The sequence below is a fragment of the Mastacembelus armatus genome, chromosome 2 (assembly GCF_900324485.2).
Source record: "Mastacembelus armatus chromosome 2, fMasArm1.2, whole genome shotgun sequence".
NCBI lineage: Eukaryota > Metazoa > Chordata > Actinopteri > Synbranchiformes > Mastacembelidae > Mastacembelus > Mastacembelus armatus.
The window spans coordinates 3743114-3763785 of record NC_046634.1 but is presented as its reverse complement, the minus strand read 5'-3'; the positions used below and the strand labels follow the sequence as shown (position 1 = coordinate 3763785).

Here is a 20672-nt window from a genome sequence, read left to right as displayed (position 1 = left end):
CCAGACGGAAGAGCCGCAGCGACCCGCGTTTGGCTCAGTAACGGCGGAGATTCGGTGTCGGCGGCGGCTCGTCATGTGGCGGAGACACACTCGGCTTTAGTTGGACGGTCGGACCGCGTAGATGGACGTGGCGGCGGAGGATGGCGGCTAGCTAACCGGCTAACCGGCTGGGCAGTTAGCAGACGGACGCCACGTGTAAGAGTCGCGGTCACGTCAGGGCGAGTTGTCCAACATGTATATGAAAGAAAACGACTCTCTGTACCTTTGTCGTTGTCACGACAATAACAAGAAAGGTCTAGAGAGGCCGGGGGGGAAGACACGGGGTTCATAGTCAGGTGCAGTAATTGTTTTCGTGTTTTTCATGTTTTCATGAAGGTTCGGAGCACGGGGGACGGGGGGACACCCGGCGGCCAGATCCAGACGGAGTCGTCGACCTCCAGGAAAGGACGTCGCTGAGCGGTGAGTGTTAGAATAAAGGACAGCGTATATCGTAAGGTGTGGGTTTGTAGTTCTGAAAGTGTTTGTTCAGACAAACTAGTTTAGGTCAATGCATTGGAATATTTGAGTAGCACATACATGTTATACCTTTATCTGCAGTCATCTCCTAGCCTTAGTCATGTCAGTAGCCCAGTCAGTTGTTTCTTTCCGAATCATATGCAGTCAATGTATTTCAGTAGAGGTAGATGTGATAGATGAGCAAAGGTTTAGAAAAGTGTTAAGACTCAAGGGAAAGAACAGTGTAGGAGAGGGTGCGAATAGATGTGCTACTTGTGATGTCTGTTCTTTCTAATAAAGTGACATTTAAATCCGACTCTTTTGTCCTCATCATTGTAACTAACTGTAGCATGAGACAGCAATGTGAGTATGAAACATTAAGGGCTGTCTAATTATGTGGGAAAGAAGGGAGTTTAGGTGTCAAAGGTTATGTGGTGGTGGTAGATTACAGAAATGTGTTTTCATTGTTCGTGAGCATCATGTGCCCCTCATATTCATATCAGGCAAAAGAGAAAAAAAACCCTTAATTTGAAGAAGCAGTAATTAGATAAGCAGACAGGATAAGTGTAAATCATTTTTATTGGTGGAATAAATAACAGTTTCTGTTGTCATTGCAGGATCCATTCAGAGGCCTTTTGGTTCCTGGAAATGGAACACTGAAAAAAGGAAAAGAACTTTAATAAAAACTGAAGTGTCTAAAAGTGGAAGAAGTCTTTTTTGTGTCTTTGTAATAAGAAACGTTTGACTTAAGTTTAACATTTACTTAAAACTTTATTAACTTAGAAAAGTGCTTTTTGAATTGTCACATTCAAGTCAAATCACCACACAACAACACACAGACCTTTAAGTCCAAAAGTTGCAAAGTCATTTCACTTCAGTGCACAAAGTAGCAAACATTCAAGTCAAGTCACTTTGCAACCACAGCTACACTTCCTTGTCTTTGTGTTGCAGAAATGACTTCACCTCAATGGCTGTTCCTTTGTCATCCAAGGCAAGCATGAAGAGTCCAGGAAACCTGAAATGAAAAAAAAAAAAAGTTTAATTTTATTATGGATTGGGGTTGATAAGAGGGTGAGATGTTTACTTTACTTATATCTGTGATATTGACAATCATCTTCACAATCTGTAATAAAATACAAAACATGTTTCTAAACGCTGCTCGTCTTGTACTCACTAATAAAAGTTACCTTGCAAACAAGCAGTTTACAAGGTAGCCAACAGCTTCTCCAGGCCTCGTTATTTTACCTGAAAAACAAAAATAGTATTTCCGGAAGAGGAAGCCTCAGCTACAATCCTGAGACAAAGGAAACGGAGGAAAATAAAAACTGCTCCGTCGCACGTCTCTGAAATTAGAAACAATTTATGAATTAAATTATTAAGCTGCTCCAAACAAAACACCTGCACAGTTCGTGAGGCTGCTGACGACTCCACAACAGCCCCACCCGGAAGTCGGAAGTTCAGACTACATTCATTCCTTCCGCCCGTGACGACACATCCGGTGCCTTATCACGTTCAAGACACAAACCCCGCCCTCGTCTGTAAAACAAACAAAGATCTCCGTCCACAAACGCCATTAAAAACATGCGGGGACTCCGGGTCTGCTGCGCGACTCCAACCCGCTTCAGCACCTGAAACAAACTCCGTTAACACCTGCTACAAACATTTAGCTCCGACGATAAACACACACTCTGCCTTCTCCGCCGACCTGTAGGAAACAAACACATTAAACAAAGAAACACTCCTCACAAACCGTCAGCCCCGGACTCCAAGACTGACGCTGTTTGCCGTCGTCCCTGTAAACCAAAAACCAAACCAAACTTTCATGCCTGTTTCGTCCTCAGCGGAACGAACAGCCCGAACTCTGCAAACAAAACACAACAGGTCAGAAACAAGTTCAACTGAGCGTCGACTCGTCAAACGATCGACCAGCTCACGCCGAACGTACTGAACCCGTCTGAACCTGGACCTTAAATGAAACCGGCCCGCCTTCCCGCAGACGCTTAAATAGACTCACAGCCACGTGATATAGCCGCCGTCCAATCGCACGCGAATCTTTCTACGCATGCGCCGTAGGGATGTGTCGGTAGTTAACGAAACGGCTCTGAGAGTAGGCTGTTTGACGTGAAGAACGGGAGCCGGCTATGTGAATGACCAAACTAAGGCAGAACGTAGAATCTGCAAGACTAAAATCTCATATAGATCTGGCTTGTAAATAGTGAAACGTTTGTTTTTGCACTTTCTCATTTATTTTTTTATCGCTCTGTAGAGTGTATAAATAAAGGTGGACTTATATAATCAACAGTTCATATAGTGCATGTTTTTTCACATTAGTGTTGGTAATAAATGAATTTAAGCACCAAAAAATCTGAAGAGCCACGGAAAGAGCCGTCTCTTTAGTGAGCTGAGCCAAAAGACCCGGAAATCACATGACTAATGCGTCGCACGTTTTCCACATTACTGATTATCTCTCGGCCACGCCCCGGCTCCTGATTGGGGGCCGCTTTGTTTCTCTCTTTCTCTCTCTCTCTCTCTCTCTCTTTCTCTCTTTCTCTCTGTCGCTTTTCTCTTCAATCCGCATTTGATTGACATGTGTGGTGTCTGTCTGCGCTGAGCGGAGAGGGGAGGGGCGGAGTTACACACACAGCAAACACACGAACAGAAAACGCAGCAAAATCTGGACACATTTCAATTACATTGGCCAAACTAAGGCAGAACGTAGTCTGCAAGACTAAAATCTCATATAGATCTGGCTTCTAAATAGTTTAACGTTTGTTTTTGCACTTTCTAATTCATTTTTTTATCGCTCTGTAGAGTGTATAAAGGTGGATTTATATAATAAACTGTGCATTTTTTTACATTATTGTTGGTAATAAATGAATTTAAGCACCACAAAATCTGAAAAGCCACGGAGAGACCCGGCTCTTTTGGTGAGCCGAGCCAAAAGAACCAGTTCTCTAAAAACAGCCGGAAATCACATGACTAATGCGTCGCACGTTTTCCACATTACTGATTATCTCTCGGCCACGCCCCCTCAAGAGCCTCATTGCACCTGACCCTATGACCTTCATACGTCTATAGATGACGCCATCTCACTAGTCTATAGTCACAGGTGTAGTCCTAAATAAACCGACCTCTTATTTGTCAGCACATCTACACTAAACCATTTCTTGGACTTTATTTCACATTAAACACCTCATTTTAGTCCTTTATACCAACTCTTCATTACTCATCGGATTTTTAGCAGAGTTACTGGCACCACCAACCTGCAGTGTCTATTTGTTGTTTATTGTTATTATCCACTCACCCCAACCGGTCGAGGCAGAGGGCCGCCCAGACTGAGCCTGGTTCTGCTGGAGGTTTCCGCTGTCGCCAAGTGCTTGCTCATGAGGGATTTGTTGGGTTTTTAGTTTTTGTAAAGTGCCTTGAGAAGATTTGTATTGTGATTTGGTGCTATACAAATAAATTGAATTGAATTGAATATGTCATTTCAATGAAATATTCCTCTTCTGTGCTACGACCGACTTCCTTCACCTTACAGGATTTTTACAGTCATACTGGGGGCCAAGACTATAGAGCAGGGGTGTCAAAGTCATTTTAGGTCAGGGGCCATATGAAGGAAAATCTATACCCAAGTGGGCCGGACCGGACCGACAAGGCAGCTACCTCCGGGCCACCTAACAAGTATAGGCCTACATGCTCAGCCCTGGTATAAACAGTTTGCCTGCTTAACATAATTGCTATTGCCACACCCAGTGGACACATTTAGAACAGCAGTTTCTTTCATTGAAAAATTGCAGCTAATTAAAACTTCAAATCATCTCGCGGGCCGGATTAAACCCGTTTGCAGCCCTGATCTCGCCCGCGGGCCGTAAGTTTGACACCCCTGCTATAGAAAGAAGAGAGAGGGTAAAGTAGGTATATTATAAGAAGAGGTATGCCAGAGGTTTGTAATTGCAAAGTACAATAACCTGTGTGTTATGTGTTAGTCATACAGGCTTTTATTTCATTAAGAAAAGGTGGTTTGTTTCATCAGGTTTTGTAGTAACATTAACTAATACGGTGAGAGAGAAGAGAACAGCAACAATAAACAACAACTAGACACTGCAGGTTGGTGGGGCCAGTAACTGCACATCAGCAATATACAGCTCCAGGACCAGGGACACCTGCAGAAGGTACAGAGAGAGAGAGAGAGAGAGAGAGAGAGAGAGAGAGAGAGAGAGAGAGAGAGAGAGAAACAAAGCGGCTCCCAATCAGGAGCCGGGGCGTGGCCGAGAGATAATCAGTAATGTGGAAAACGTGCGGCGCATTAGTCATGTGATTTCCGGCTCTTTTGGCTCGGCTCACTGAAGAGACGGCTCTTTCCGTGGCTCTTCAGATTTTTTGGTGCTTAAATTCATTTATTACCAACACTAATGTAAAAAAACATGCACTATATGAACTGTTGATTATATAAGTCCACCTTTATTTATACACTCTACAGGGCGATAAAAAAATAAATGAGAAAGTGCAAAAACAAACGTTTCACTATTTACAAGCCAGATCTATGTGAGATTTTAGTCTTGCAGACTCTACGTTCTGCCTTAGTTTGGTCAATGTAATTGAAATGTGTCCAGATTTTGCTGCGTTTTCTGTTCGTGTGTTTGCTGTGTGTGTAACTCCGCCCCTCCCCTCTCCGCTCAGCGCAGACAGAGACGTCACACATGTCAATCAAATGTGGATTGAAGAGAAAAGCGACAGAGAGAAAGAGAGAGAGAGAGAGAGAGAGAGAAAGAGAGAAACAAAGCGGCTCCCAATCAGGAGCCGGGGCGTGGCCGAGAGATAATCAGTAATGTGGAAAACGTGCGACGCATTAGTCATGTGATTTCCGGGTCTTTTGGCTCAGCTCACTAAAGAGACGGCTCTTTCCGTGGCTCTTCAGATTTTTTGGTGCTTAAATTCATTTATTACCAACACTAATGTGAAAAAACATGCACCATATGAACTGTTGATTATATAAGTCCACCTTTATTTATACACTCTACAGAGCGATACAAAAATAAATGAGAAAGTGCAAAAACAAACGTTTCACTATTTACAAGCCAGATCTATATGAGATTTTAGTCTTGCAGACTCTACGTTCTGCCTTAGTTTGGTCATTGACATTGCCGGCTCCCGTCCTTCACGTCAAACAGCCTCCCCTCGAGCCGTTTCGTTAACTACCGACACATCCCTACGGCGCATGCGTAGAAAGATTCGCGTGCGATTGGACGGCGGCTATATCACGTGGCTGTGCGTTTATTTAAGCGTCTGCGGGAAGGCGGGCCGGTTTCATTTAAGGTCCAGGTTCAGACGGGTTCAGTACGTTCGGCGTGAGCTGGTCGATCGTTTGACGAGTCGACGCTCAGTTGAACTTGTTTCTGACCTGTTGTGTTTTGTTTGCAGAGTTCGGGCTGTTCGTTCCGCTGAGGACGAAACAGGCATGAAAGTTTGGTTTGGTTTTTGGTTTACAGGGACGACGGCAAACAGCGTCAGTCTTGGAGTCCGGGGCTGACGGTTTGTGAGGAGTGTTTCTTTGTTTAATGTGTTTGTTTCCTACAGGTCGGCGGAGAAGGCAGAGTGTGTGTTTATCGTCGGAGCTAAATGTTTGTAGCAGGTGTTAACGGAGTTTGTTTCAGGTGCTGAAGCGGGTTGGAGTCGCGCAGCAGACCCGGAGTCCCCGCATGTTTTTAATGGCGTTTGTGGACGGAGATCTTTGTTTGTTTTACAGACGAGAGAAGCAGAAATAACGTGGTTTTTCTTTTTTGCTGTAGAGGAGGGCTGGGTTTGTGTCTTGAACGTGACAAGGCACCGGATGTGTCGTCACGGGCGGAAGGAATGAATGTAGTCTGAACTTCCGACTTCCGGGCGGGGCTGTTGTGGAGGATAATTTAATTCATAAATTATTTTTAATTTCAGAGACGTGCGACGGAGCAGTTTAGTTTATTTTTCTCCCCCGTTTCCTTTGTCTCAGGATTGTAGCTGAGGCTTCCTCTCCCGGAAATACTATTTTTGTTTTTCAGGTAAAATAAGGAGGCCTGGAGAAGCTGTTGGCTACCTTGTAAACTGCTTGTTTGCAAGGTAACTTTTATTAAGAGACAAGACAAGCAGTGTTTAGAAACATGTTTTGTATTTTATTACATGTGGAGATAATTATAAATATCACAGATGAATTAAACATTTCTCTTATCAACCCCAATCCATAGTAAAATTAAACTTTTTTTTTTTCATTTCAGGTTTCCTGGAGTCTTCATGCTTGCCTTAAACAACGTTTGCCTTGGATGACAAAGGAGCAGCCATTGAAGTGGAGTCATCTTTGCAACACAAAGAGCAGGAAGTGTACCTGTGGTTGCAAAGTGACTTGACTTGGATGTTTGCTACTTTGTCAGTGTTGCAGTCCAGAGCAAAGATGAGTTCGATTTGGATGAAGCAGCTTTGTGCATTGAAGTGAAATGACTTTGCAATTTTTGGACTTAAAGGTCTGTGTGTTGTTGTGAAGTGATTTGACTTGAATGTGACACTTCAAAAAGCACTTTTCTAAGTTAATAAAGTTTTAAGTAAATGTTAAACTTAAGTCAAACGTTTCTTCTTACAAAGACACAAAAAAGACTTCTTTCACTTTTAGACACTTCAGTTTTTATTAAAGTTCTTTTCCTTTAGTATGTTCCATATTCAGGATACCTTTTTTCCTCTCTGGGGCAGCAGCAGGAACCAAAAGGCCTCTGAATGGATCCTGCAAGGACAACAAACTGTTAACATTTGTTCCACCAATAAAAACTATTTACACTTATCCCATCTGCTTATGTAATTACTGTTTCTTCAAATTAAGGTTTTTGTTTGTTGCCAGATATAAATGAGGGGCACATGATGCTCACAAACAATGAAAAAGACGTTTCTGTTCTCTACCACCACAACCTACCTTCTTTCCCACTCACATTGCTGTCTCATGCTACAGTTAGTTACAATGATGAGGACAAGAGAGTCAGAGTTCACATGTCACTTTATTAGAAAGAACAAGCATCACAAGTAGCACATCTATTCACACCCTCTCCTACACTGTTCCTTCCCTTGAGTCCTAACACTTTTCTAAACCTTTGCTCATCTATCACATTTACCTCTACTGAAATACATTGACTGCATATGATTTGGAAAGAAACAAACACTGACATAGTTAACTGACTGGGCTACTGACATGACTAAGGCTAGGAGATGACTGCAGATAAAGGTATAACATGTATGTGCTACTGAAATGTTCCAATGCATTGACCTAAACTAGTTTGTCTGAACAAACACTTTCAGAACTACAAACCCACACCTTACAATATACGCTGTCCTTTATTCTAACACTCACCGCTCAGCGACGTCCTTTCCTGGAGGTCGACGACTCCGTCTGGATCTGGCCGCCGGGTGTCCCTCCGTCCCCCGTGCTCCGAACCTTCATCAAAACATGAAAAACACGAAAACAATTACTGCACTTGACTATGAACCCCGTGTCTTCCCCCCCGGCCTCTCTAGACCTTTCTTGTTATTGTCGTAACAACGACAAAGGTACAGAGAGTCGTTTTCTTTCATATACATGTTGGACAACTCGCCCTGACGTGACCGCGACTCTCACACGTGGCGTCCGTCTGCTAACTGCCCAGCCGGTTAGCCGGTTAGCTAGCCGCCATCCTCCGCCGCCACGTCCATCTACGCGGTCCGACCGTCCAACTAAAGCCGAGTGTGTCTCCGCCACATGACGAGCCGCCGCCGACACCGAATCTCCGCCGTTACTGAGCCAAACGCGGGTCGCTGCGGCTCTTCCGTCTGGCTCCGCCGACTGTCAAAGAGGAAGTGACGTTCTCCGAAGGGATTTATGGGAGGAAGTGGATCCTCTCTTCCTCAGCCATTTCCTCATGGCAGCTTGCAGCCTCGCCAAAGTTGCTTTACCGCCGCCTACTGACCCGCAGTGTGAACTTCATTCCACATTATTCTTATTATCTATATTTAGATCCGATTTCTAATATTTATTATGACTCGCTGTGTTCACTCTTTGTCTAAAACACCTTCCATGTCACTGGCTGTCACTCCCTCCGTCTCTCCTTTTATCCGACTAACATACATTTCCAGACGCCATTCATACTGAAGATCCAATGGTCCCGTCCGTAGCCTGTTATTATCACATTCCGCTTTATGGGCCAAGATTGCGATTTGACTCCGGCTCACTAAGCTCTCTCTATGTACAAGAATTACGATGAAATGAAACTTTTTTTAAGGAAGGGCCTCTTCCTTTTTAAGGATACAAAGAAGCTCACGGTTTCCAAGCGTTGGCCGGTCAACAAGGGCGCCATCTGCTGGACAAATCAACTATGGCGACATCTGCTGGTCGACGTCTAAGATTACACGTCTATGCGATATTGGAACTTTCCAAACAACATTTCATGTCTATGGCAGAGACAATACCAAGACTTTGTTTGGCTGTCAAATCAAAGACCTCTGTTTGGATCAATTTGGACACTTTGAGAAGCTATAAATGATCTGGCAAAAAAACATTCATGGTTTAGTTATCGAAGTTATGATTTTAAAAAAGAACAAAAAATGATATCGTAAATATGACGTTTATTGTATATCATATATTCCTGTAGCTACACACAAACACAGTTACATAATTAGACAGAAATGGCACATTTAAAGGGAACAGCTTCTTCAAAAAAGCGTGAAAAACTCAACCCATATGTATAAGTCCACTTTACTATTGTAAAGACTACACACAAGATATGATTGTATCTTCACATAATGTTAAACACAGCTAATGATGACACATTGCTTCACCGGTGAAATGAGTTATAAGGAATAAGACAACATCACTAATACAAACTTTAATATAGTACTTAAATTCAAGTACAATAAACTTTAATTAATACTGATTGATTTGATTATCGATAATTAAATCTTATATTTTCTTATAAAAATCCATTCTTTGGATGACTAATCTCCACACTGTTGTATATAATGTATACAATATACACTACATGTATATCATACAATAAACTTTGCGTCTTCTTCTTAGATGTATATACTCTACTCTCACTATACATATGTTTAACTTCAATATATTAATCACTTGATAATGTCTGATCTTTATTTATGTCATCATTAACACCACTGATGACATAACATAACAGAAAAATAAACTATGTTATACATTCAGCTCATTGCCTGAGAATAGAATAGCTAGAGAATCAATCTACCTGTCGCCTCATCAAACATGGGACTCATCCAGGTCCAGGTCAACAGGAGGGTGAGGAGGGGATTCTCTGTGCCGTCGTCCTCTCTGAACCGCAGCAGGGCGTCACTGCGTGGAAGGAGTGCCGCCGTGTCCTCGTCCCCGGGGCTTTCTCTGATCCTGGATGGCCCCGGAAGAGGCGGAGGAAGAAGCGGGGTCAACGGCAGTGCTGGTGGTGGCGGAGGGCCCGGGGCGGGTGCAGTACCCAGTACCGGGAGCGGTGGAGGGAGGAGGTGTGGGATAAAGGGACAGGGTCTCACCTTCACAGTCCAATAAAGTTTCTTTTTTCGAAACAGGGCATGAGACAGAACAGAGTGAGAAGAGTCAGTTTGAAGACAGGTGATACAACAAATAGCACAGGAACAAACACAGAGGTTGTGGAGGGGTGAAGCAGGTCAGTTCAAATCTGCACACAGACACTAAATATCAATTTTTATCAGTCCACATTTGGCCTGTGCGCTCGATCTGAAGTGTGGGATAAGTGTAGCCTCATCCCTTTTTAAAATGTAAAACAAAATCGTTTCAGATTTTCACTGATCCTTACTGTCGCTAACTCTCAGACACATGTGAAGGTTGTTACCCAGTGGTTTGTTTTTGGGCTGGATGCTCCTGCGGGTTGTGGAAAGTCTCGCTCCAGATCGACCTCGTGGTTCATTCTTTGGAATCCACAGCAGGGGGCGTCGTATCTGCAGAGAACTCACAAGTAACAGCAACTAGGTATAGAGAATTGTTTCCACACTACCACTTTTACACAAACACAATTATTCCAAAGCCTTTGCACTTGCTCGATGACCATGATACATCTATAAATCCACCATATTATCCTCAATGCATGTATGCGTGTTTGTCCTTGTATAAAAGATGACGGACGATGATGCCGTCTCACCTGTCTGAGGCCACGCTTTCTTCCTATTGGAGGTTGTATCAGATTAGTACAGATTGGTATCCACAGTAGGACACCCAATTTGATTAGCGAGAAGCCTGAGAGACACGTAAACAGTATGAAACACTATGGGAGAGAGGCTGACTTTGGTGATGGCACATCAGCTGTAAAGACTCACAGCTAACACAGAAGAAGAGACAGAGCTCCCTGGCCCTGGGGCTGAAGGGCCCTCTTTAGATTTTTAGGAAGGGGGCTGGTTAGATAGCACAGCAGATGAGCTGAGATGATGAGGGTCAGTGCTCAAAAGGAAGTGGGAGGGTGGGGGTTGGTGGGACAGAGACATTGGACCCACACAGACAGCGTCACCACGCTGAGCACCTTTCTTATGAGGGTAGGAAGCCAGAGTATTCCCTCTGACCTCAGCTAGCAAACCTGCAGCATATTTTTCACATCCCACTATTCTTACTATTTAAAACAAACAAACAAACAAACAAACACTATAAATCAACAGAGAAATACACAGAAAAAATGACTGTGGCTGTGGGATACAGCTGCTTGATCCTTTTCAAAATATTAATTGCACATATTCCATAAACAAGTCAAGATCAGAATTGTACGTTAACATTTCAAGAAAGAAAAACTAATATTCTCACACCACGATCAACACTTATAACTGTCAGGCTACATATCTTTGTATGATCGCATTTCATACTTGGTGTGAAACCTCTGGCTCCACTTCAGGCTCTGCCTGAACACCAGGTACAAAATCATCAACTATAGAACAAACAGATCCAGGCCATCATATCAAAACATTGTTTCATAAATTGTTTGTGAATTTCTGAAGAAAACATTTGAAAAAGCGGTTTGACTAATATTACCTGTGACTCAACATGGTGGCGGGGGGGGGGGGGGGGGGGGGGGGCGCCTCGGGGTGTGAGGCCGCTGAGCCGGTGGCGTGGCCGGAGAAACGGTGATGTCACCCTTGCCAGGAAGGCCTCATGCTCGCTCACCACACTGGGAATGCTCATGGAGTCATCTAGACACAGGAGGATCGAGGGATCATTGAAACACAGTCATACAGTATGATATGCAGTGAAATGCTTGCACAACTGCCCATGACCTCAGTTAACGTAAACATTTTTTTTAATAGAAATAAGGGCACGATAAGGGTACAGTATTGGAAGGGATGGGAGTGATGGGTGCAATGTCCAGTGCACCCCTGTTGTGGTCTGCAAATGTACAATGAGTCCAGTATTATGTGCTTGAGTGTGCAAAAGTGCAATGTGCAATGTCCAGTCTCATGTGCAAATGTGCAGGTGTTGTGGTCTGTGAGTGGGGAGAGTGTTGTACGAGAGAGCAGGTAGGTCTAAGTGGTGTTCTCGTCCAGAACTCTGTGCGGATGATGCGCTCGGCTGATCGCATCACCCTCTGTAGAGCTCGTCTGTCCTGCATGGTGCTGTTCCCGAACCAGGTCGTGATGTTTCCCGTCAGGATGCTCGCTATGGTGCAGGAGTAAAAGTTCCTGAGCACCTTGGAGGGCAATCTAAAGTCTCTCAGGCGCCTGAGGTGGTAGAGACGCTGCTGGGCTTTCTTCACCACCGTGTTGGTGTGACAGGTCCAAGACAGGTCTTGCGCGATGTTGACACCGAGGTACTTGAAACTGTCCACTCTCTCTACTGGGCTCTCGTTGATGAGTGGAGTCCGGTAGTTTCTCTCCTGCTTTGTACTAAAATCCACTATCAGCTCTTTTGTCTTGCTGACGTTGAGGAGGAGGTTGTTCCTCTGGCACCAGTTTTCCAGACGTCTAACCTTGTCCAGGTAGTGAGTAGGCAGTGAGTTCTGTTCCAACCGAATATGGACCAAAAGAAACGGCAAATAAAACGGGGAAGGATACTGACTCTATTCGTCGTCCTCGTCAGTGCGACTGAGCGTGTCCTGGGAGGGCTGTCGTGACGGTTGGCTGTCCTGCTCCCAAACTGTGCCGGTGCCTGTGTTGGAGCGTGACATCGTGGCCAAACTGAGGCGATATGCTGACGTAGAGGTGCCCACGGTGCTGATAGATGTTTGCCTTGGTAAGCTGTTGGGTGGTGGTAGGTAAAATGGAAAAACTGTAATTCAGTATGTCCATCTCAGTCTGAATTCAACATGTACAATCTTCACTATGATGCCAGCTGGGGTTTTAATAATGTAAGCGAGGAATCGGCCGACCCTTAACGAGGCGATAAAAATACGAAAAAGGACTGAGGTCTTTTATTTTGTGTCTGATGTCTGACCAGAGCACAGCCTCCTTAAGGATCTTCAGTTCATTGTTGAACTCTGCAAACAAGGAGCTCTTGCAGAGAGGCCGTGGAATGAAACGTCGCTCCAGCTGGTCGGCGATGTGGTGACGGGAGTCGGCAGGCTGGGTCAACAACTGCAAAACGCATGACATTTCTGAGACCGGCCCGAGGATTGCTGCATTTATGGTGATGTTAGAACCTGTCGATTAACAGGTTCCAACGTCGATATTTGACTCCTTTACCTTGCACTGTATGAATGGTCTCAGCAGGACAAAGACAGGGATGTGGGTTCGGACAATGAAGTCAACGAAGTCCCAGAAGGCCAGGCCGCCCACCTTCTGCAGAGCCATCTCTTTTACCTGCAGGCTTAAGCGGTACCACTGGTTCCCTAACGAGCGCTCGTATCAAACCAGCACCACCTTCAGAGCTGGACAGGGAAGAAAGAAGGCAAGAGGATTAGAAGAGAAAGTGGTGGGAACAAGAAAAGCCATCAGCTGATGTCATTTCTCGTTCATACCCAGATATGCAGCCTGACTGGTGGACTCGGCTAAACCTTCTCTGTGCAGATCCTTCCCTGTGTCGCCGGGGGTGGAGCAGTGAGCTGGGGAAGCATCCAGCATGAAGTTTTTGGTGCGAGAGGCGGAGATGATCCGAGGAGGCAAAAGGATATTGATGACTGTCTGCAGCAGCAGGAAGATCTCGGGCTGCTCCAGGTGGGGGCTGTCTGCAAAGAAAACACCACAGACGCCCAGGTACAGCCGATCTGCTATTGCTTTTTGGCCATTTCAATCGCAGAGTGTCTCTATAAAGACCTACTGTGGGATCGACAATGTCATTTTATGGAGGAACAACCTGCACGGATCAAAGTCATTGATTTTACAACATAGTTTCATTATACGGTAGGTGAACGGACGTGTTTATACTAGATCGTCCCTAAGATTTCAAATCTGTTTACAAGGTAACCAGCAATAACAGTGCAGACCAGAAACAGAACACTTAAAAGACCGCATGCTGCCACTAGACCAGAAATAAACTTCATGTGAATAAATAAATCTTGACAAAATGCAAATATAAGTTAGATACGATGCATCTTAGATACCATCCAAATTGATTTCATAAAAACTATTCATGAACTGCCTCAAATCAGAAAAAAGTCTGTACCTTTGCTTCCAGACCCCACTGTCAATACAAAGGGAATGAGCAGGTTGAGCAGCATCCCCTCACGCCTCTCCTGATTGGTGAAAGGTGAGATCACATGACTGAGAGGGAATCATCCTTTAAGGCCTAGGATGGTGGAAAAGGAGGAAACAGAAGTTAGTCCTGATAGTGGGCGTATGGAACATATTATTTAGGAACACAGTTTTGATGAAGTCAGATGAGTATAATTGAAGTCTACCTGGATCTGCAGGGCCACCAGCCGCACCACTGCTGTGCTGAAGGGCAATGGAGGAGAAAGATATGGGCTGAGGTGCAGCAGAGGTAAGCCGTCTGCCACACTGGACGGTCCAACCACACCCATCACCTGACAATGCACAAAAATAAAAGCTAAAAATCCAATCCAAACCTGATAAGTCTGTGTCCTCTTTTTTTCCTTACCAGGTTGACGCAGACGTTGATCAGTGATCGAAGGTGTGGGAGGAAGGAGATGATTGGCTGTCGCTGCAGGGTCAGGCAGATCCCCTCGATCAGGCTGCTGGCTGCCTCCCACTAGAGATGGGAAATTCGATTCTTTTGACTGACTCGGATCTTTAACTCTCGAACAGTAAATTGAACGAATCATTTTGAGTCATTTCGTTCATTTTACAGCAGGTGGCGCTGTAGCCCTCTTGTGGGCGTTGTAAAAATGGCCGCGGTTCTCAAACACTATATACTGAAGACAACATGGTTTGCTTCAGCTGACATATTATAATACACAAAATGCCACAAGCAATTCAGACCATGTGAAAACCTAGGAAAGCAAATACACACCACAATAAAGTGACTCGTGTCCTGCATCCTCCCTGCCATTGTTGTTTAACAGCGCCATGGTGACTTGGTAGCTGTCACGTGACAAATGAACGAGGGACCGATGCGAGAACGAGTGTACAGCTCGCCACACAGCCTGAGCTGTGAACGATGAACGATTTGTGGCAGAGTATAACACAAAATCAACATGTTGATATAATTTTGGAAAGTATTTATTTACAATCACACTTTACATTATATACACAATAACACTACACACATCTACAAGAATCAAAGACCACTAATTAATTATGATCCCATGAATCAATAATGTGTGTCGGGTGTCAGGTGACAAATACATGAACGTCAGATATCAGACATCATTCATTTCCTTGTTTCTCAGTCCACAATGGCCTCAGAAATAAGGCTCCTGATTGGGAGCCGCTTTGATTCTCTCTCTCTCTCTCTCTCTCTCTGTCGCTTTTCTCTTCAATCCGCATTTGATTGATTTGATTGACATGTGTGGCGTCTGTCTGCGCTGAACAGAGGGGGGGGCGGAGTTACACACACAGCACACAGCAAACACACGAACAGGAGGGAGGGACCAAAACACAAACGGACTGGAAAGGTAAAAAAAAGTTGAGAAAATGAGTGACAACAGAAAACGCAGCAAAATCTGGACACATTTCAATTACATTGACCAAACTAAGGCAGAACGTAGAGTCTGCAAGACTAAAATCTCACATAGATCTGGCTTGTAAATAGTTGAACGTTTGTTTTTGCACTTTCTAATTCATTTTTTTATCGCTCTGTAGAGTGTATAAATAAAGGTGGACTTATATAATCAACAGTTCATATAGTGCATGTTTTTTACATTAGTTGCACATAGTTTTACATTATTGTTGGTAACAAATTAATTTAAGCACCAAAAAATCTGAAGAGCCACCGGAAGAGGCTCTTTTTAGTAGGTCGAGCCAAAGCAGCCGGAATTCCCATCACTAACTTCCACATTACTGATTATCTCTCGGCCACGCCCCGGCTCCTGATTGGGAGCCGCTTTCTCTCTCTCTCTCTCTCTCTCTCTCTCTTTCTCTCTCTCTCTCTCTCTCTCTGTACCTTCTGCAGGTGTCCCTGATGATTTGTATTGTGATTTGGTGCTATACAAATAAAATTGAATTGAATTGAAAATGTCATTTCAATGAAATATTCCACTTCTGTGCTACGACCGACTTCCTTCACCTTACACATTCTCACCTTTGCCGATGTTACTGTTGAAGCACCGTATTAGTTAATGTTACTACAAAACCTGATGAAACAAACCACCTTGTCTTAAGGAAATAAAAGCCTGTATGACTAACACACAAACAAACAAACAAACAAAGCTAATGTGACCAAGATCTGTTAGTGTACTTCATTCAGCTTAGCTTTGGACAGGACTTGACCTACCACATGCAAGTTTCTAGCCCCTGACTCTAGTCTCTGACCAGCAGATGTCACCACATTACACAATACAAATCATCTCAAGGCACTTTACAAAAACTAAAAACTCAACAAATCCCTTATGAGCAAACACTTGGCGACAGCAGAAACCTCCAGCAGAACCGGGCTCAGTCTGGGCGGCCATCTGGGCGGTCTGGGGTGAGTGGACAGAGGAGAGAGAAGAGAACAGCAACAATAAACAACAAATAGACACTGCAGGTTGGTGGGGCCAGTAACTGCACATCAGCAATATACAGCTCCAGGACCAGAGACACCTGCAGAAGGTACAGAGAGAGAGAGAAAGAGAGAGAGAGAGAAACAAAGCGGCTCCCAATCAGGAGCCGGGGCGTGGCCGAGAGATAATCAGTAATGTGGAAGTTAGTGATGGGAATTCCGGCTTTTTTGACTCGGCTCACTAAAAAGAGCCTCTTCCGGTGGCTCTTCAGATTTTTTGGTGCTTAAATTCATTTATTACCAACAATAATGTTAAAAACTGCACTGCTGATTATATAAGTCCACCTTTATTTATACACTCTACAGAGCGATAAAAAAATGAATTAGAAAGTGCAAAAACAAACGTTTCACTATTTACAAGCCAGATCTATGTGAGATTTTAGTCTTGCAGACTCTACGTTCTGCCTTAGTTTGGTCAATGTAATTGAAATGTGTCCAGATTTTGCTGCGTTTTCTGTTGTCACTCATTTTCTCAACTTTTTTTTACATTTCCAGTCCGTTTGTGTTTTGGTCCCTCCCTCCTGTTCGTGTGTTTGCTGTGTGTGTAACTCCGCCCCCCCCCCCCCCCCCCTTCTTTGAAGAGAAACCCGACAGAGAAAGAGAGAGAGACAGAGAGAGAGAGAGAGAGAGAGAGAGAGAGAGAGAGAGAATGCATTGCACACTCCTGCATCCTGACGGGAAACATCACGACCTGGTTGCAATTGAAGGAAAGATGAATGCGGCCAAGTACAGAGATATCCTGGAAGAAAACCTCTTCCAGAGTGCTCAGGACCTCAGACTGGGCCGAAGGTTCACCTTTCAACAGGACAATGACCCTAAGCACACAGCTAAAATAACAAAGGAGTGGCTTCGGAACAACTCTGTGACCGTTCTTGACTGGCCCAGCCAGAGCCCTGACCTAAACCCAATTGAGCTTCTCTGGAGAGACCTGAAAATGGCTGTCCACCAACGTTCACCATCCAACCTGACAGAACTGGAGAGGACCTGCAAGGAAGAATGGCAGAGGATCCCCAAATCCAGGTGTGAAAAACTTGTTGCATCATTCCCAAGAAGACTCATGGCTGTACTAGCTCAAAAGGGTGCTTCTACTCAATACTGAGCACAGGGTCTGAATACTTATGACCATGTGATATTTCAGTTTTTCTTTTTTAATAAATTTGCAAAAATTTCTACATTTCTGTTTTTTTCTGTCAAGATGGGGTGCTGAGTGTACATTAATGAGAAATAAAATGAACTTTTTTGATTTTGACAAATGGCTGCAATGACACAAAGAGTGAAAAATTTAAAGGGGTCTGAATACTTTCTGTACCCACTGTATATGTATATCTATATGTACATCTCTATGTAGCCATATAGATGTATATACACACATACATATACATACATACATTTTTATGTACATATAAATATTATATATTTATATACTAGCTTATTGCCCAGTATACAGAACATAAATATATGTATGTTCGATTTATAATATATACATTGACTACTCAGGACTCAAACCCCTGATCCACAATCTCTTGCACCAAAGGCAGCGGCACAAAACACTGAGCTATCCAGCCACTCTGTATGTGCATATATGGATGAGTGTGTGTGTCTTTTCATGTAGCACAAACGTTACGAAATAATTTCAGATTGACTCATCAGACTGCTTCAGATGAAGAACAGCATCAAACAGGATATTTTATTGTGGCTATAGTAAGATATATTATTGTGGATTGTAAGATTCCTGCGTTAAAGATTAAAGAAAAAAATGATTCAACATATATCCAAAAAAATTATCTACATTTATCTTCTGCTTCTTATCTTAAAATATACATTATACATTGGATACTATAGTGGTATGTCTACATAGCATTTATAGGTGGCTGGATAGCTCAGTGCTTCGTGCCACTGCCTTGGGTGCAAGAGATTGTGGATCAGGGGTTCGAGTCCTGACTGGTCAATGAAAAGATACAAAACAAATGCTACAGCAACGGGGAGCCAGGATGCCTGGTTGGGAGTGGGAGTAATGCCCCCTTTACATATGTTATAGAAAATTTATTTATACTACTACTTATATATTCCTGTAACATACAAAAATATGTAAGAGTTTCTGTATGCATATAAAATTATATGCACATCTAATCATCTCCAATTAGAGCCAGGGGAGTAATGTCATCCCCTCCACCCAAGATTAGGTAACAAGTCTTGTTCATGCTCTCTCAATTCTGTTTCTCTTCTTTTGTTGGGGGCATGCCTTTGTCTTCTTTAGTCTTCTGGTCTTCATCTTCATCACACTTCAGTAGCCATCTTCAGTTTAAGTTTAAATTTAGGAGACCTAATCTTGGGTGGGGTGGACATTACTCCCCCACCAACCAGGCGTCCTGGCTCCCCCTTGCCGTAGCATTTGTTTTGTGTTTTTTCATTGACCAGTCAGGACTTGAACCCCTGATCCACAATCTGTTGCACCAAAGGCAGTGGCACAAAGCACTGAGCTATCCAGCCACCTATACATTCTCTATAGACATACGACTATAGTATCCAATATATAAAGTATATTTTATATATTATATATTTGTGCAAGAGATTATGGATCAGGGGTTTGAGTCCTGAGTGGTCAATGTATATGTCATATATCGAACATACGTGTATATATATATATATATTCTGTATACTGGGCAATAAGCTAGTATATAAATATATAATATTTATATGTACATATAAATGTATGTATGTATATGTATGTGTGTATATACATCTATATGGCTACATAGAGATGTACATATAGATATACATATACAGTGGGTACAGAAAGTATTCAGACCCCTTTAAATTTTTCACTCTTTGTGTCATTGCAGCCATTTGTCAAAATCAAAAAAGTTCATTTTATTTCTCATTAATGTACACTCAGCACCCCATCTTGACAGAAAAAAACAGAAATGTAGAAATTTTTGCAAATTTATTAAAAAAGAAAAACTGAAATATCACATGGTCATAAGTATTCAGACCCTGTGCTCAGTATTGAGTAGAAGCACCCTTTTGAGCTAGTACAGCCATGAGTCTTCTTGGGAATGATGCAACAAGTTTTTCACACCTGGATTTGGGGATCCTCTGCCATTCTTCCTTGCAGATCCTCTCCAGTTCTGTCAGGTTGGATGGTGAACGTTGGTGGACAGCCATTTTCAGGTCTCTCCAGAGAAGCTCAATTGGGTTTAGGTCAGGGCTCTGGCTGGGCCAGTCAAGAACGGTCACAGAGTTGTTCCGAAGCCACTCCTTTGTTATTTTAGCTGTGTGCTTAGGGTCATTGTCCTGTTGAAAGGTGAACCTTCGGCCCAGTCTGAGGTCCTGAGCACTCTGGAAGAGGTTTTCTTCCAGGATATCTCTGTACTTGGCCGCATTCATCTTTCCTTCAATTGCAACCAGGTCGTGATGTTTCCCGTCAGGATGCAGGAGTGTGCAATGCATTCTCTCTCTCTCTCTCTCTCTCTCTCTGTCGCTTTTCTCTTTAATCCGCATTTGATTGACGTGTGGCGTCTCTGTCTCTGTTTGCGGCGTGGAACATCTAAAATGGAAATCCTACCTTTTCTATGTCGCCTCTGTTTAAAACCTATCCAAACTTTGTTCATAGTATCCCTCAGTTCGGGGTCCCCCTATCGGCCTGGCGCACTTCCGTTGTGTTTTCTCTTTTGCAGCGTTTCTTTCTTGCAGGTGTTTTCGTTGTTGCAGCGCGTTTGCCCTTCTCGGCCACCGTACTTTACTGATTTCCACGTTCACAACAATGTTTTTAAAGTGCTTTGTTAGATTGTCTATCATAACATTTCTAATCACAATAAAACCTTTTCATGCAGCTCTACTTGCTTTGTTTCACATAAAACACTTTTTTATTGTGCTCCATTGTACCTGCTCATTACCATCGTCAGCAAACAATTTTACTACTGTTTCTACCACAGACAGTGGCCCTCTGCCTCACTTTCACCTCTCATTTTGAAACCATCTAATACCTAGATTGTCAAACTTCTCACCTCACACTTGCATGACAAGCATTTTATGACTTTGACCTACTGACCTAAAGAGTGCCTCCTTCCTAGTTCCA

At 43.5% G+C, this 20672-nt stretch overlaps 2 long non-coding RNA genes across 4 annotated transcripts; both read right to left on the bottom strand.

Moving 5' to 3' along the window:
• Positions 1 to 1056: 1056 nt before the first annotated feature.
• Positions 1057 to 2450, bottom strand: LOC113127535 (uncharacterized). 2 transcript variants are annotated; one of them, XR_003295442.1, is made up of 3 exons: positions 1670 to 2450; positions 1459 to 1510; positions 1057 to 1151 (listed from the first exon to the last, which is right to left on the bottom strand). It is a non-coding gene; the product is annotated as an uncharacterized LOC113127535 (long non-coding RNA). The 2 variants fall into 2 exon arrangements; XR_003295441.1 differs by having other exon boundaries at positions 1683 to 2450.
• Positions 2451 to 7158: 4708 nt separating this feature from the next.
• On the bottom strand, positions 7159 to 8359 carry LOC113127532 (uncharacterized). 2 transcript variants are annotated; one of them, XR_003295438.2, is made up of 3 exons: positions 8126 to 8358; positions 7862 to 7945; positions 7159 to 7243 (listed from the first exon to the last, which is right to left on the bottom strand). It is a non-coding gene; the product is annotated as an uncharacterized LOC113127532 (long non-coding RNA). The 2 variants fall into 2 exon arrangements; XR_003295437.2 differs by having other exon boundaries at positions 7201 to 7243; positions 7862 to 8359.
• Between the last annotated feature and the right edge of the window lie 12313 nt (positions 8360 to 20672).